The sequence below is a fragment of the Sminthopsis crassicaudata genome, chromosome 1, assembly GCF_048593235.1.
Source record: "Sminthopsis crassicaudata isolate SCR6 chromosome 1, ASM4859323v1, whole genome shotgun sequence".
In the NCBI taxonomy this organism is placed as follows: Eukaryota; Metazoa; Chordata; class Mammalia; order Dasyuromorphia; family Dasyuridae; genus Sminthopsis; species Sminthopsis crassicaudata.
Genome location: NC_133617.1, coordinates 547233663 through 547252668, shown reverse-complemented (window position 1 = coordinate 547252668; position 19006 = coordinate 547233663). Strand labels below are relative to the sequence as shown.

At 36.4% G+C, this 19006-nt stretch overlaps 1 pseudogene; it reads left to right on the top strand.

Moving 5' to 3' along the window:
• Positions 1–420: 420 nt before the first annotated feature.
• LOC141550863 (glucose-induced degradation protein 8 homolog pseudogene) lies at positions 421–16600 on the top strand (annotated as a pseudogene).
• Positions 16601–19006: the final 2406 nt, after the last annotated feature.

The following is a 19006-nucleotide window of genomic DNA, read 5'->3' as shown; positions in this document are numbered from 1 at the left end:
TGAGTCCTCTCTTCTAAACAATTTCTTCGCTATTTTCTATGATTTTGCCCCCTTTTATGTCCCTCTTTTTTTGGTAATGTCAGTTCCTGTAGGAAATAGCTGTGGTGAAGCCATATAGTATTTCATAGTACCTTGGTTCCCTGTTCTTCAGAGTGGTCAGACTGCAATCCCAGTCAGAAAACCTTTTTGTTTTCCAATGGCCATTGTGGGAAGAAGGGAGGAAGAAAAGGGGGGGGGAGGGTTAAATTATTTTGCAATCCTGCTTAGGCAGCCTTATAAGGTGGCTGGTGGGGATAAGGGATTGCAGAGTGAGATCAGACTTCTCTCCTATTAGTTTGTCAAGTTGATATCTTGATAGAGACAGCTGAAATAGTTTAAGCTTTTGAACATAATTCCCATTTTAGAAAAGTTTGAGAGACCATGCTGGGCCAGTCAATCCTAGGACAGCTTGGGCCAGTTAATCCTAGGACAGCTTTTTGTTCTTTTAGAGAAAACCAATCCCTCCTGTTACAGAAAGAAAGGAGAAACAATGGACCTAACCAAAGTTGTGAAGAAATGCTGTTAGATATTAGTCCTATTAAATACCATCTGATAGCAGTGATGAGGTTCAGCACAGGGCAGAGAGTTGTGGGAACCCCTTCTGGTCAGCGCAGGTCCATCGTAAAGGAATTTACAAACCTGAAAAGTTAGATTGGCAAAAAGAAATTTATTGTTGGCCCTGAGAAGTCAGCCTTTGCTAGGAAGACTGACTTCCTCAGTGGCAAGGTTCTGACAGAAAGTTTCTAGCAGAGAAATCTTGGCAGAAGGATAAAGAGGAGTGTTAACATTGAAAAGAGGGAGTCTCTTCACAGTGGGCAGAGGGTCCTCGAAAGCAGCTATGCCAAGGAGATAAAGAGGTTCCTTGGCATGGCATGATTCCTGCTTTGGCCTCTGCAAAGAATTGAGCTAGCAAGTGCCTAGTTGAAATCAGACCTAAATCTTCCAATTAAATAGAAGATTTCCAATTGCATGAGTGTCTCTGTACTAATCTTCAGCTCAGCAGAGGGTGTAATCAATAGTGAGTATAGCCCACAAATCAGTCATCCCGCACCTGATCTAGAGAGTTTTAATTTTACCATTTTAATTTTTAATTCTTTTAAGGCTTTTACTGGATTTTATTTTGAACTGGATTTTTTCTGGGATAGGCAATACATAAACAGCCAATAACAACAATAACACAATAATAAAATAAAATTACAACCCACTCAGTTTCTGACCAAGGGATGACCAAAATGAGGGTCAAAGAAAGAAAAGTTAAAGGGAGAAAATTAAGCTAGAGATTCTAGGATTTTCCTCCTTCATTCAGAAGGACCAAGTTTCAACTCCCAGTAATATGCTCCATTGTGGTGATACCAAATCTTTGTAGTTCCTGGTATGTTTCCTAATACAAAGTAGTAATGATGAATCAGCAGAGTCAGGCACATCAAAATTGACAGCACAGATGAAGACATCTCCAGTAGAGTAACAGATTTCTTCTCCTGATGTGAGAAACTAAGCATGAGCAAGAATAGCTTGATAAACATCAGAGGTACTTCTGCTACTGTCAGAAATTCTTTATCATGTCTCAGAGACATTTGTAGTAAAGTAACTAAGAAGCCATAATTCTCTTGTATGCAACCTAATATGGGGTTTGAGTTGGTACTGAGGCTTTCCCTATATGAACATATATTCACTACTCGGGGCCAAAACATCCCCCTCCCTTAAAACTACATTAGGGAAAGGAAAGAGAAATCTTTGCCCTCTTAGAGGGCTCTCTGAATGGGCTACCTTCTTTCACAGGGACTAAATATTCTTTTTCCCTGTGCAGGGATTCAGATATTCCACCAAGTGAGTTAAGGTCCTTTTTTTTTTTCCCAAGCAAATACACTCCCACTATAGCTAAGTTAACAACCCAATGTTTTTACAGAATTAGCCACTTCTCATTTGTACCACTTCTTCCACTCCTAAATCCTTTCTAGGTAGGAGTTGTCCCAATAATTTGAAAGAATTGTCAAGTAAGGGGGACATGAGATACTTTTTAAGGGTATAAGAAGCCCTCTCAGGGCAAGGACTAGAAAAGGTGAGCTGGATTTGTAACCAAAAAAAAAAAAGTCCATTCATATCTGGTATGTAATTCTGGACCTTGGATCTGAGAAACCACTGAAACAAAGAGTCCTTCCCCTTCCTAAGATAGCACTTACTTATCATAAACACGACTAATTAAAGATTGGAAACAATCTAGACAATTTGGAGGACAATTTTTCTTTAGCAGGAGCATCTCTTCCAATTTTTTCTATCTCTTGCTCTAAGATGAAAAAATGCCTTTTTGCCAGTTGGGTAAAATTTGAGGACCACTTGGTAGATGAGTTTCTATGACTGGTCCAAAGACTCCAGCTGGATAGAAATAACTTGCTTTTTTTAAGGGGAATCATGGAATCCTGTGCCCAGCACAACATGGTACCACCATCCTGAAGTCTAGATTGGCAATGGACCCATTCTCCATGCTCTTCTATTCTAATAATGATCCCAGCATGGTTGTTTAACACATGATGTCCCTACTGATTATTTACATGCCTCACAAACTTTGCAGTGGGAGGGATCTACTAAATTGCTCCATTGGTTATGACTCTAAAAGAAAGAGCCTTTGTTAACGTCTCTACTATCTCAAGCCCCAGACCAGTTAGCTAGCCCCATGGCCACCACCTAGAAATTGATATAAAGATCTTCTGTGTCCCATCCCTCAGTTTCACAGAGGATACATGCAGCTTTAGTTGCTCATTCCAGTGAGAAGCCCTGGCAGGACCCTCAGGCCCTCAGATATCTGCTATTACCACATTAGTGATTTTTTAATGCTTCTCATAGAAGGTGGGATCAAAGGTGTACCAGTCAAAATGATGCTCCTAAGGAGCCAGTGGCCATCTACTGGACCAGGAGGCAAGGTTCAAGGATCTGGACTGGGGACCTGAGTCTCTAGTGTGGTTAACTTCTATTTGTGAATGGGGAATAACACTGGAGGACCCTAGGAAAGCATTATTGTGAATATCCTTTTCATTGAGCAATAGAAGTCTCCTATAGTCTATTTATCTTGTAGAAGGACTGTATTTTACTACCCAACCTGTAACAGACAATTCTGGACAAAGGCAACCCTTCATCACCTGTTCAATTACAACTAAGGTCCAATAATGGAGTTTTCACAGGTGGTATTGTTAATGCATGACTGCTTTAGAGAACTTGGAGCTCCAAATGCCTAACAACTGCTTGATTCAGCCTCCTTTTGATGCTTTCCAAAAGGCTCTGTTTAATTATATCTTTATGGATAGAGACCTCAAAAATCAAGGGCTTTTCAGTGACAGAAGCATCCAGAAAAAGATACCAACTTCTGAAAACTGCTTTGAATCTTTCATGATGTAGCCACTTGAAAGAGTATACCCAGGTTGGAAATGTGGGTTTTCCCAAACTTGGAGTACAATATTTCTAACCTTCTGACTTTCCTACTTAGATGCATTTTGTACTGTGCTCTAGGTTTTCCTATACTACTATACTATACTACTATATTTCCCCACATGGGTTTGAGCAAGATCTGCTTTTTCTTGGGGTTGATTTCTGATTCTTTGTCCCTCATGTGGGATACCATCTGATCTAGGGCCTTTGTCACTGTGGCCTTATTCAATCTGGTCAGTAGCATGCCACATCTATGAATTCAGGGAGGGAAGACAGGTCTCTGCTTACCATAATTTGACAGTTTGAGGAAGAGTTCAAGTTGTTCTTTAGAAGGGTGGTGAAAGTATATGCGAGTCCTTCCCTGGTGAAAGCAAACTACTGACTAGTTTCAGTCACAGGAATAGAGAGAATCATAGACAAGGTTATAACCTTGATAAGGTCAAAAGTAACTAGTAATGACTATGACAACTTTGTTAGCCCTCTAGTCTACTATAAGCTTCCATTTATCATCTGTCTTGCCCAGAATTAGTGTAGATTTATTCTAAGGGGAGTTTGCATAATGCAATGCTTTTACTTTATCATTAGAGAAAAAAATATCTTAAATATCTTTCACCCTCTGAAGAATCCAATACATTGGGTGATTTAGATAACTTTTAAAGTTTTCCAGTACTTGGGCTTATATCCCAAAGAGATCTTAAAGAAGAGTAAGGGACCTGTATGTGCAAGGATGTTTGTGGCTGCCCTCTTTGTAGTGGCTAGAAACTGGAAACTGAATGGATGCCCATCAATTGGAGAATGGCTGAATAAACTGTAATATAGTGAATGTTATGGAATATTATTGTTCTGTAAGAAATGACCAGCAGGATGATTTCAGAAAGGCCTGGAGACACTTACATGAACTGATGCTGAGTGAAATGAGCAGAACCAGGAGATTATTATATACTTCAACTTCAACAACAATACCATATGATCATCAATTCTAATGGACATGGTTCTCTTCAACAAGGACATGAACCTATCAGTTCCATTTGTTCAACAATGAAGAGAACCAGCTACACCCAGCGAAAGAACTAAGGGAAATGAATATAATCCACAACATAGCATTTCTACTCTCTCTGTTTTTGTCCACTTGCATTTTTGATTTCCTTTTCAGGTTATTTTTTACCTTATGTCTAAGTCTGATTTTCTTGTGCAAAATAACTACGGATATGGATACATATATTGTATTTAACATATACTTTAACATATTTAACATGTATGGGTCTGCCTGCCATCTAGGGGAGGAGGTAGGGAGAAGGAGGGGAAAAGTTGAAAAAGAAGATTTTTGTAAGGGTCAATGCTGAAAACTTATCCATGCATATATCTTGTAGATAAAAAGCTTAAAAAAAAAAAATGAAGATCATTTTGCCTATGTTTGTTCCATTAATTTGTCTTACTGCTGCAAGTGGCATTTTTAGAATTCTTTTAAATATTGGTAGCAACAAAGACTGCCCTGTTTTATTCCTGTTGTTATTAGAAAAGCTACCTATGTTTCATCATCAAAATAATGCTAGTTTTAGTTTATAGTTTGTAGATAATCATTTGCCACATTAAATATCCATTTATGCCTTTAAAAAAAAAAAAAAAAAAAAGTTTCCCAGTACTTCTAAAGTACCCTGCTTGATAATATACCTTGAGTTGTGTTTGAAAGGGCCTTTAAATTAGTCCATGGTACCTCTTCCATCCATAGTCTGATTTCTGTAGTTTCCCCTAAAACTCAGAATGGGATCATGACTTTATAAGATATCTCAGACTTGGAGGGGACTGGAAAGTTCTGGTGCTGAATTTCTCTACAGTTTTACTAGCACCTGTTAACAATAGGCTGGTTAGCAATTGTTTTCTTGTCAATTTCACATTTCATAATCTATATACAAAGTTCTATTTGGGATAGGCCTTTGCCTTCTGCCCACTTAGCAGAGTGGTGAATTCTGAGACTCCTCCCCCAAATCCCAGATTGTCCATTTGCATTGACAGTAGTTTTTGTCCAAGCCACCATGCTTCCAACTTGTAAAATTGTAATGCTTGAAGTCATTCTTTTGGAGATTCATGCTAAAGATAGGATCTAATTATCTGTGAGACTGACTGGGCATAAAGTGTGGCTAGTCAGGGGAAGGAAATAACATAAATCCAATCTGTCAAATCCATTACCTTTTGAATCTTCATCTCCTTTCTGATAGATCTCCTTGAAGGGGCCTTGGTAGCTAGATGGTCCTTGTCTGAGAGAGTCTAATTTACCATCTGGAAGCCTATCTACTCCCTGAGGCAAGCTGGGAGAAGCACTGAGAGGATTTTAAGTGGACCTTTTTAATTTAGATTAAGACTTTGGGTTAAGTGGACTTTATTTCAGCCCCACCCCAGGTGAAGGTCTCTGGGAGAATTCTTAGCTTTGCATTGATAATACTCTCATAACTCCACAGTTACTGTATCCAATCAGAAAGCCAAGTTATGTCAAACCCTATAAAAGCTATAAAAGAGCTGCTCATACTATGACTCACCACTTTCTCTTTAATTAGCTAGTCAATATCATACTGATTTATGGCATCTTTCTCCTGGTTATACCTAACTATTTTTAGGGTGCTAAATTCCCCTTTAGGATTAGCTCACTAATCAATGGCATAATCTGACCTCTTGGTGTCTTTTCTTTAATGATGTCTTCCTCCTAGTTACTACTTAAGCATCCGCCTTCCCCCTCCTTAATTGCTAAAAACCCTTTTTTCTTGCTAAAAACTGTTATGGATGTAGCCTGCTCTTATCAGCATAATAAAATCTTTGTCTCTTAATTTGGAAGATGGTTAAGCCTACAAATTCTTCTGAGACAACTCAGAACACCTGCCTGTATCCCAATATACTTTTGGTGTATCAACTCCATATCCCATCATTTTTATGCATAGCCTCAACATTTTGATGACCAAATATGGGAAGCACCTAACTACTCATTACTTCAACAGGGAGATAGTGAATATTGATCACTGTGTAAAGTCATCTTTATATAGCCACATGGAAATAAATTCCCATATAAGCTACCTAAAAAAGGACTATGTGTTCTGCTTATAAGTTCCTAATAAATTTAGTTGATTGTAAAAGTATATTCTCAGAGAACTTTCGAGCCTACAGATCATAGAAAATGTCAACATTGATTGCCTTAGACTGCATCCTCAGTGAGTTAGCTCTAGTTTGTGTTTGAATTCCTACAAGTAACCCAATACTTTAGTGGAGAAGGTCTGTGCAGCTCTGCTCCTTCAGAACTGGGAGTCACCATTAAGAATAATGTTAAGATTTGCCTCGAGTTTTCTTGCTACTGCTGAGAGTTATCAAATCTCTCCCTTTTTTTCATCCTGTCTTTTTTTTTTTTGCTCTTTCAGAAAGGAGTAAGGTGAATTGCCTTCAGTCTCCAGCCCCATTAGAAGAAATCTGTTCCCTTGTGTATCCTTTCAGCTCCATTAGTTGTCCCTCAGCTTTCACAGCTTTCATTACACATTTCCTGGAAGCTGAGAACCCTATCTTTGCTGGCCCAATTTACTTAAATTTTATTGGACTGACAGTTATGCAAAACAGTCAATAACAAGCAGAAGATGCTGTTTGTTGCTTTGTTTGTCCATCTAATCCTGGTAGGTCAATGAATGCAAGAGCCTACCTGATCATGTTGAGGATCTTAGAGGTTACCTAAGAGGACAAACAAAGCAACAAATAGCATCTTCTGCACTTATCTCCATATCTTCCATATTTGCAGCACTTTTTTCCTCAACTCAACCACAAAATGATCCACAAAGCCATTGCATGATATTCTATTTTGCTATAATAAAATCAGACTGTTAAAGATAGTTTTAATTCCCAATGTAATTAAACTCTCCCAAATCATTGAACAATTAACAAATAGATAATGTTGCCCTAACAGTAAATTAGCTGTATGCAGCAAGGATTACATGCCATGTAACTTCCCTGGACACTCTCTTCCTCCTTATCTCCATTTTGAAACATATTTGGTTGGGATACAGAAAGAATATGGTGAGTTGAGATATAGTTACTTGAATTGTCTTCAGAACTACACCAAGTTGCAAGGGTCCTTATTATATGTGGTGCCCTAAGCTAACCAGGAAGTTGAGTCAGGGAAATAAGCCAATCAGATCCCAGTACTGCTTTATCTTCTTTTAGTGAAAACTAATTCTTGTCAAGGGAATGATGAATTGGCTTAATTTATTTTTGGAAAAAAGCTGATAGAAAATGTTCCAACCATAGAGGGAAAGAAGTTGGGGCTGACAGGAAGGAAAGAAAAAGATAGAGGAAATAATCTCATTTTATAAAGATACACAAGTAAAAATTTATACAAAAAAGGAAGGAATGGAGGTGGGAAATGGAAGCTTAATTTAAAATGGTCTTAGGAAGGAAGGAAATACACACATAATTGTATACAAAAATACATTTCATTCAGAGAAACAAAAAAGGGGGAGAAATTAAAGGGGATGAAAAGGAGACAAAAAAAAAGAGGGAATGGTCCTAAGTTAAGCAAATTAAATTAAATATGTACAAAGTGTTCATAGTGATGAGGTCTAGATTTCAGGGTTCTATTTGGTCAGGGAAACAAATGATGAGGTTAGAGGCAGGTTCAGGTTCAGGTTCAGGGCTTTTATTGAAGAGGTTTGACTCCCCTAAGTCCCCTTTAGGATCAGCACAAGTAGGGAGTTGTGGGAACCCCCTTTTGGTGGCACAGAGGTCCTTTGTAAAGGAATTTACAAATCTGAAAAGCTAGACTGATTAAAAAAAAAAGTTTATTATTGGCATTTGGAAGTCAGTCTTTGCTATAAATGAATAGAAAAACTGAATTACTTAGTGGCAAGGTTCTGACAGGGGAGTAAAGTAGTGGAGGAGTCCTGGCAGAAAAGTAAAGTTTCTAATAGAGAAATCCCAATAGAGAGGTAAAAAGTCTTATTAGGGAAATGGTAAGGGTAAAGAGAGGGTAACACTGAAAGAGAATATTCCAGTGGGCAAAAATTTCCTTGACATGTCATGGCTTGGCATGGCATGGCATGGTGTGGCATATTAGGTCCTCTGCAAGGATTGGGCTTAAAATTGGCTCTTTTTATAATAGAAGCCTTTGGCTACAAGTCGAAGCCTGCTCCCAATGAGGGCTAGTGTGTGGGGCTGAGCTGGAATTGAATAGAAAATATAAGAATTGAATGGCTTTTTCTCCAGTTCAATGGACTTAGAATCTCCAATTCAGGTAGTCCCATGTAGAAAACAGAATGAAGCTGTTTGTCCTGATACCAGAGGCCAGAATTCAAGGAGACTTTCTCCTTCAGATTTTTTGAGAGTTTTGGGGCTCCCTTGTAAAGGGCTAGAACTGAGCAATGCACTTGGATAATGAAGCACGTGAGACTAATTGCCAATTAGATGGTTCCCTATTAACTTGTTTGAAGGTTGACCCTCCCCAGCTGTTCTGTGCTGACTTGATTGGTGGGACAAAGAGGGGGAAGTGACTTGTATGGGAGGAGTAAGAGAAACTTGGGTGGTGGAACTCATGCTCACTTGCACTCGTGACCTGGCGTTGGAGGTGACGGTAAAGATCTAGAATAAAGACATTTAGTGGTCCTGACTCCTGCTGATTTCTGGAAAGATAGAGTTCCAGCACTCCCTTGTCAATAGCAGTTCTTGTGGTAACAATAAATTGAAAAGTGACAGGGTGCCCCATCAATTGGGGAAATAGAATTATGGTATACAAGATGAAATATCATTGTGCTAGAATAATGAAGAAATAACCTGGGGAAAACATGAATTAATGCAGAATGAAAGAACAATCACCAACAGAGTGATTTACAGAACAAGTGTTGTAAAGATCACTTTGAAAGATTTAGGAAAGTGTAACCTCCCATCCAGAGGTTACAGATTGCCAGTTTACCTAATCCCTAGTCTTGGTAGTCTCTGACCCCACTGCCTCGCTGAGCACTGGTTCTTGTTCAACAGAACTCCTGCACACAGTGACTTGCAAGCACAAGTTTTTTCTATGCAATCACATCCTGCACTACCACTGACCTCCTTCCAAACTCCAGGTCAATTCCTACACTCCTCCCACTTCCTGATCCCCACTGCTTATATAGGGTCTATGAGGTCATAGGCACAGCTAATAAGGGAAGGAGACATCTCCCATTGATGCTTTCTCAATGCGACCAGAGGTTCCGTTCATGAGGTGGTTAGTGTTATCTGCAGAGATTACATCCAGGTGCCTCAGCCATCAAAGCCTCTTTACTTCCTCTTATACTATATGAGGTTCCTCTTGGACCCTTACAGGAACTCTGATGAACATAATGACCAACCATGATTTCAGAGCACTAATAAAGAAACATGCTACCCACCAATTGATGGGTAATTACTTTTTCAGGGGATATGGCCAGTAGGGATAATTTGTTTTGATTGACTATAAATGTTTGAAACAGAGGTTTTGTTTTCTTTAATTGAAGTGGGAGGAATAGAAGAAAGGCTTTTATTGATTAAAAAAGCAATAAAAAAAGATGATAAAACTAAAAGCCAGCATTATCCATAGGAAGCTTTTAGTTAGATCAGGAAAAAAAGAAAGATTTCCATTATCTTCATTTTTATTCAGTAAAATCATAAAAATCCTAGTTATTGTGATAAGATAGGGAAAAGATTGAGAAGTGGAGCCAAAATGGTAATAGAAAGCCAGGGACTCCCTGAGCTCTCTCCCAAACCACTCCAAATTTCTTTAAATAAGGACTTTAAACAAATTTTAGAGTGTCAGAACACACAAAAAGATGGAGTATCACATTTTTCAGCCAAAGACAACTTAGGTCAGCAGAAAAGATCTGTAGTATTAGAATGAGAGTCCAGCATGCAGTCCTGTGAAACAGCAAAGTAGGAATGTGCCTCCATAATTACTATGAAGAAATTATGATGAAAAATGCTATCCATACCCAGAGAAAGAACTGATTGTGTCTGAACACAGACTGATACATACTCTTTTTTTTTTTTTTACTTAATTTTTCTTGAGGGTTTTTGGGGGGAGGGAGGAAAGAGAGACATTTTCTTTTATATTACTTTTTTGGGAAAACTTCACATAACTTCACATGTGTCTTCTTAAAAGGGGCAGGGATGAGGAGGAAGGGAGAGAATATGAAATTCAAAGTTTTGAAACCAAATATAAAAATGTTTTACATGTAACTGGAGAACATAAAATAATTTTCAAAAAAATTTTAAAGACAGAAAAAGAAATTGAAGGAATAAGCATAGGCAAAGAAGAGGCAACATTATTGTTCTTTTGGCAAGTGATATGATGGGAATCCTAGAGAGTCAACTAAAAAATTAATTGAAATAATTAACCAATCAAGTTGCAGGCTATAAAATGGACCCATATGAATCATCAGCACTTCTGTAGTATTGCCACCAAATTCTACAGAAAGAATAAATTGATTGAGTTACTTGCCAAAACACATGTTGTAAAAATAAAGATATGAAACAATTGCTGGAAAGTTGACCAAATTAAGATAATAAAAATATCAAAATTGAATAATTAGCTTATTTAATCACATGCCAATCAAATAAGCATGCCTTTTTAGAAAAATTATAATTTGTCTGAAGGAACAAAAGGTTTCTACCCTCAAGGAGTTTGTATTCTTGTTGAGATAGGACACATATCAAGCAATTAAATAATAAGAAAGCAAGCTGCTTTTTTCATAGTGGCTAGAAACTGGAAGATGAATGGATGTCCATCAATTGGAGAATGGTTGGGTAAATTATGGTATATGAAGATTATGGAATATTGTTGTTCTGTAAGAAATGACCAGCAGGATGAATTCAGAGAAGCTTGGAGAGACTTGCATGAACTGATGCTGAGTGAAATGAGCAGAACCAGAAGATCACTATACACTTCAACAACAATACTGTATGAAGATGTATCCTGATGGAAGTGGAAATCTTCAACGTAAAGAAGATCCAACTCACTTCCAGCTGATCAATGATGGACAGAAACAACTACACCCAGAGAAGGAACACTGGGAATTGAATGTAAAATATTAACACCACTGTCTATCTCCCCAGCTTACTTATACCTTCAGAATCCAATACTTAATGTACAACAAGGAAATTGGATTTACACACATATATTATATCTAGGTTATACTGTAACACATGTAAAATGTATGGGATTGCCTGTCATCTAGGGGAGGGAGTAGAGAGAGGGAGGGGAAAATCTGGAAAAATGAATACAAGGGATAATGTTATAAAAAAATTACTCATGCATATATACTGTCAAAAAATGTATAATTATAAAATTAATAATAAAAAAAAGAAAGAAAGCTGCAAAATTCAAATTAGGTGCCAATGACAATGTCATTATCTTGGTTTTGGGGTTATTCAAAAGGAAGGAGACTAAGTTATGGCTCTAGTTGCCAAGGAAAGAATCATTAATGAGGTAGTACTTTAGGCAAACCTTTCAAGGATATTTTAACAATAAAGATTACTAAAGAAGTTAATAAAGTTAATAACACTTTCCCAAACTCCAGATTCAGGGATTGGTACAGATCCATGGCAATTGTGTATTAGTCTGCAACACTTTCTGTAGAGAGCCAGAACTCTGGAGAAGTATACTTGAAAAAAGTATATTTGAAACAAGGTGTTAACACAGAGGAATTGATGAGACAATGATTATGTAGTTTACATATACTTGGTACTTAGCATGATGATGTAATAGTTCTCTAGTTCATACATATTCAGTATGCTGTAATGATGTAATTGTAATAGGGTGTATAAGAACTGGGGACAGGAAGTCAGACTGAAGTCAGACTGGCTGAGGGAAACTGGGTTAGACTATGACAGACACAGACTATGTAAGAGTTACATTATAGTAAAGACTTTGGACTCTTATTTTTGTCCATTCTTGTGGTGTCTATCCTGCTCCAGAAAGCTAGCCCAAATATTACATTTCACTATTAAGCATCCTATAATTTCAAGAGAACTAAAACTTTGTTAAAGCCTGCAAACCTAAAAAATGATTTTTTTTCTTCCTCTGCCTTTTTATTTTTCACTTGATCTTGAAAAAATTATGGATGCATTTTTGTCTATCTCTGTAGTGCATATGTATTCTGGGGAAAATGTCTACACTTGTGCTTGTGCTAGCAGACTGTGTCCCCAGAGCATACTTCCTAAATCTTTTCTTGGGACCTAGGGGGTAGCAATGAAGGAAGAGCTAGATTGCATTCTTAATATAAGCCTCCAACAGTGGGCTTCCCATTATTATTATTAATCGATATCAATTAGTCAGCTAAATCATTTATAAAATATAGAGTCTAGGAGAAAGAAAACTCAAAACATTTCCTTAATTTTTTTCATCCCTTCCTGACATAGGCATGAAATTCCCTTCAGATATGGATATAGCTCTTCAATTAGGCTCTTCATAGACCTTTGGTTATTTTCTCCTCACTTCTAATCACTAATATGTACACAATCACTGCTGTCCCAAGGATACTACTAGGATGATTATTTTTTTTAAGAGTTCAAATTCTCTTCTCTGCTGCCAGGCAGTTGAATCACTTTTTTGGAGCTAAACTAGCTCTATTTTGTAGATGACCCACAGGACATGAAAAAATTTCATTAGCCAATCTAAACACATATCCTGTGTGCGCCTAGATGATCAAGTATTTTTCCCACACTTGAAGTGATTCATCTGCCTGGCAGCAGAGAAGAGAATTTGTTTATCAATTTTGTAGCAGGCTATAACTCTGAAAAGGTATACTTGAATCACAACATGGTGCTTATGGCTGCACATGCTCAATGTGATATAGTGAAGTAATTGTACTGAAGGATTTAAGGGTTGGGGAGGGACAGAAAGCTCTCTTGGCCACAGTATTCTCAGATAGAGAAGACTTCAGGCTCCAGACTTCAGAGTCCAGATTTCATCTTTTGCCAACCATGTGGCAGCTCTCCTGCCTCTTTCACTTCTCCACCTAAAGACTAAGAACTCTGGCTGATCCCAAAGTTCTCTAGAGAGCTAGCCCAGACATTACAAATTTTATTCATTTTTTAAAATCATTTTTATAGAGGATTTTTGTTTCTAATTTATTTCTTCTATAATTTTCAATATCTCATTTTTTTGTACTTGGTTTTTTATTTGGTAGTTTTCTCATTTATAAGATATTCATTTCATTAAAAAATTTTCTTCTTTCTATTTTGCTAATAGACATGAGTTTTTCCCCTAAGAACTACTTTAAATACTTCTCATAAATTTTGGTATATTGTTTTATTATCATCTTTTTATTTTACCCAGTTATTTATTGATCTAATCAGTACTTAGGATTTCAGTATTAAGTCCCCATTTGAGTATATTTCTGGTTCCTGAACCAATTTCTATTTTTATTGCATTATAGTGCATAAAGAGTTATTAACTATTTCTATTTTTTAATATTTATATGCCATTTCTCTGTGCCCAATGAATATTTGTAAAAGTTCCACATCATGCTGAGAAACATTTGTATTCTGTTGTTGGTCCAATCAGAAAAATCCATATCTTTTAATTAATTTCTCCAAAAATCTGTTCAATTCTACATTTTTTAAGTTTATTTTTCTGTGAGACATCCAAAACTGAGAGAAAGATATTGAAGTGTCCTATTATTGTTATGCTTCCATCTGAGTATTTTTGTAGCTCAAATAATGTTTATTTCATGAATTTAGATAGTAGAGCATCTGAGGTATATGTTTATTATTTATATTGATTTGTTATCCATAGTTCTTTTGGCATCATATATTCTACTTGTTTATCTCTTTTTATATCATAAATATTTATTTTTACTTTGTCAGATGACATGATTACAACAACTCCTATTTTGGATTCACTTGATGCATAGTAAATTTCTACCCCCTTCTCAGTTTTTTGTTTATGTTTATTGTAGTGTTGTACCCAATCTGTCAGTCAATGCTATGTAAAATCTAAGCTCAGTTTTTCAAGGATAGTGGAATAACTTGTTCAGTTACTGCTGTATAAGCTCCTAAGGTTCTGAGAACTAGAACTACATGAGATCTTCAGGGCCCCTGCCAATAAAGTTTGTGATATTGAAGAGAATGTGGATCTGGCTCTTACAGCACAATAAATCCATGGCAACCATTAATTATATCAATTAAAAGCATCCTTTTCTTGACCATTCTATAACTTCTTTTTTTTTTTTTTAAAGGAAGAAATTACCTTTAGTGATCCTTAGCTAATGCACGTAACTCTGTCTACTGTCAGACTATCTACTGTAAGGTTAATACTTAAGGGATGTAAATTATTTCCAGATAGACTTGGAGCAGGAGATTTTCAATAACATTTTATTGTTGAAAAGCTCCTTCCTTCATATGGTATCCCTCCATGAGTGGAATGTTTTGTTTTTGTTTGGGTTTTTGCCTGGGAAGGCAGGGGTGGGGTAGAGGTAGGGATGATGGTGGTGGAATTGATTCTTTTTTAGCTTCTGGATCCAGATCTGGAGTCCTACCTGAATGCTGAAAACAATTAGGCATGCTTCCCTGGATTATTCCAAATCTTACTTCCACCATCGTTCTAGCACCACCAAAAAATCAACATCCTGCATATATTTGAAGTGGAGAAATTGCATGTCCCATATCTCCTCTGAGCTTTGCCTTATAGGGCTGGATTGAGGATTTATTTCCTCCCAACCCCCACTTCATATTTAATGACCAGGTAAGTATCCCTGGGATGCCTGCCATTCCACAGCTCCTTTAATATGTTGTCATTATATCTATAATTGGGCCTTGGCTCTTTAAACTCACTTCCACAATAATTGGTTCCCAGTCTAGAGTCTTGGAAGCTAGGCTCTGTGCTATCTAAATGAATGAAAATCAGCCACAGAACTGTACTTCAACACTGCCTTTTTATTCTGTTTCTCTCCTTGTGGACCCATCTCATGGTTGAGAGCTCTTTTTTGTCCCATTAATGAAACTTTTAAAAAACTATTCAGCTCTCCTGTACTATTGGAGTTATTATCTAAACACCACTGGCCAAAGTCTAGAATGTCTTTCCTGAAATTTACTCCTTGTTTTCCTGAGTACCAAATGCTGCTGCTGGCTGCAGAATCCAGACTGAGGAATGCCTGCATGCCAGAACATTATCTTGATATTTTGCATTCAGAAGATTGGAGGCTCCAATTCCTTCATCTAAAATTGAAAAGAACAAATTCAAAGGCCAAGAACTAAAATCCTTTCGTATGGCCATATAACTTCAGCCTTGCCTTCACTCCTTAAAAATCTATGTCCATGAATTAGGATTTTCAGTTCTACTCTCAATCAAATTCAAAACAAGAAACTAATTGGAATCTCTCTTCCCATCTTCCATGACTCCCTCCCTCCACTCTGTTGTGGAGTAGGGGTCACACAATCAAAGAGTCGGGTTCTTCATGAAATAGTTCAGAATAAGTTTTACAGAAAAACCAGATAAAATCACTAAGATGAATGGATGGAAAAAACTCAATAACTTACATATGCAAAGAGCTGATATGAACTACCTCATTATGAACTGTCTTGTTATATATGAGTTTAAAGAAACTACAGAAAAGTTTCAGATGAAATCTGGAATTGAGCCCAGTTTTGATCTGGAAACACTTGATGAATGAATCAAAATTTATGAGATGATATTGAAAAATCAGATTCAGAAAACTATTTCATTGATAAATAGCCTAAATCCAGAGCTGTTAGACACAAATCCATATCTTTATTTTCATTTATAGCAACAACATTTGATTGAACTAATTTGGCAACGTGAAACAGAAGTAGCATTGGAATTTGCTGCAATTGGAGTTGGTAGAAGAAGAAAGTAGAGAATACTTGGTAGAAATGGAATGTATTTTAACTTTGCTTGCCTTTGATAATCCTGAAGAATCACCCTTTGCAGATTTGCTTAATATAGTACCACAGAAAAAGGTGTCCTAAAATATGAAAATTGTGAATCAGCTCCTAAGTTGGCAAAGTTACAGAAGCTACTACTATGGGCTGAACCAGAAGAAAGTAAAATATTCTAAAATGACAGGCCTCAGACAAAGGGACAATTGAGGAATCCATATCAAACATGAGCAGGATAACAAGCACATCATTATTTATAGCCATAGTGTGACTGAAAGATTTTTATTACAATACAGGACTTGGGTTTTTGGATTTGGGTTTTTTTTAAGCAAACATCTTTTTTTATTTATTTTTATTTTATTAAAAAATATTTTTAAACATTACTTTATGATTCATATTGGGAGAGAAAAATCAGAGCAAAAGGGAAAAAAAATGAGAGAGGAGGGAAAAAAAACAACCAGAAAAAAGAAGTGAACATAGCAAGGATTGGTTTACATTCAGTCTCTTTAGTTCTTTTTCTGAATGTAGATGACATTTTCTGTCCAAAGCCTATTGGGATTTCTTTGAATCACTGAACCACTGAGAAGAAATGTGTTTCAGTGCACATTCTTGCTATTATTATGTACAATGTATTACTGTTTCTGCTTGTTTCACTCAACATAAGTTCATGTAAATCTTTCCAAGCCTGTCTAAAATCAGCTTGTCCATAATTTTTTATAGAACAATAATATTCCATTACCTTCATATATTACAACTTGTTTAGCCATTCACCAATTGATGGGCATTGACTCATTTTCCAATTCTTTGCTACCACACACACACACACACACAAAAAAAAGCTACTACAAACATTTTTGCCCATGTGGGTCCTTTCCCCTCCTTTATGATATCCTTGGAATACAGACCCAGTAATAGCACTGCTGGGTCAAAGGGTATGCACAGTTTGGACATAGTTCCAGAGTGGTCTCCATAATGGTTAGATCACTTAACAACTCTATCAACAATGCATTAGTGTCCCAGTTTGCCCACATCCCCCCCAATATTTATCATTATCTTTTCCTGTCATCTTAGCCATTCTGAGAGGTGTGAGGTGTGAATTATTTTAATTTGCATTTCTCTCATCAATAGTGATTTAGAGCATTTTTTCATATAACTATAGATAGCTTTAACTTCTTCATCTGAAAATTGTTTGTTCATATCCTTTGACTGTTTATCCATTGGGGAAAGACTAATATTCTTATAAATTTAACACAGTTCTTTATATATTTTAAAAATGAAACCTTTATCAGAAATACTGACTGTAAAGATGTCTTTCCAAGCAAATATCTTAAAGGGGAGAAATGACCCTTTTAAATGCTGGGGATGAGGAGGGGAAATGTTGCTTTGGGAGGTGTTTTCTCTTTGAAATTTGATTTAGGCTATATGATATGATACATTTTAAAGAATTAGATAAGTTGTATTTTGCATTTTAACAACCCAGTGCTTTTCTGATTGGCCACTGAAGGGTTTTCATTTAGTAAGCATTCAAGCACTGAATTATGAATATCAGTTCAATTGAATGCTTCACACTTAAAATATTTGTAGAGTACTGATTATTTGTTTTAAGCTATAGTAGCCAGATAACACATTTTTTTCAGCACAAACTTCTGTCAAGTTTTCATCAATATTTTTCTTTTGGATCCCACTCTTTTTTATCATAGGAAAAAACCCCCACATATATGTATACACACACACACACACACACACACACACACACACACACACACACACACACATATATATATATCCACATATATCAACTTGCAAATTGTCATTCAAGAACTTTACTGAGGGTGTTGTGTTTGATTTCTCTTTGGTATTTTTGGAGAACTTGTATGGTTTCTGGGGGAGTATGTGTGAGAGGAGGGATTGTATGTTTTAATTTTATTTATAGTATTTATATGGGGAGAGACTAATTCACAATGGAACAATGAACCATCTTTATTGCAGTGAGATTTGCTAAAAACAAAGTTTTCTTTCTGATTTAAAAAAATTAATTGGAGAATGAACATAATATTCAAATATTACTTTCAAAAACTATGCTGAATATAAAATTATTGAGGTTTTCTTTGTAATTTGCAGTTTCACAAATTTACTAGTACTCTCATTAAAGAGAAAAATCATATAATATTAGAGACAAATAGAAAAATAACTTTAAATATGAAAGATTTAAAAATCCAATAAAATGGAAAAAAAAAAAGAATGACAGATTTTTAAAGAAACAAAACACCACAATTATTTCTTATAAAAGGAACACTTAAGGGGGGCAGCTAGGTGGCACAGTGGATAGAGCACCAGCCTTGAATTCAGGAGGACCTGAGTTCATATTTGGTCTCAGACATTTAACACTTCCTAGCTGCTGTGTGACCCTGGGCAAGTCACTTAACCCCAGCCTCAGGGGGGAAAAAAAAAAAGGAATATTTAAAAAACAAAACGACATAGAGCACAAAAATGAGGGGTGGGGAAAAGATTTAGCATGCATCATATGAAACCCACCCCCAAAAAAAAAACTTGAAGTAAAACAAAAGAAGTTATAATCGTGTTATCAGACAAAGTAACATATACTCTCCAAATACCTTACCATCTAAATTAGATTTGCTGAACAACAAAAATACAAAGATGATAACACAATAGTGAT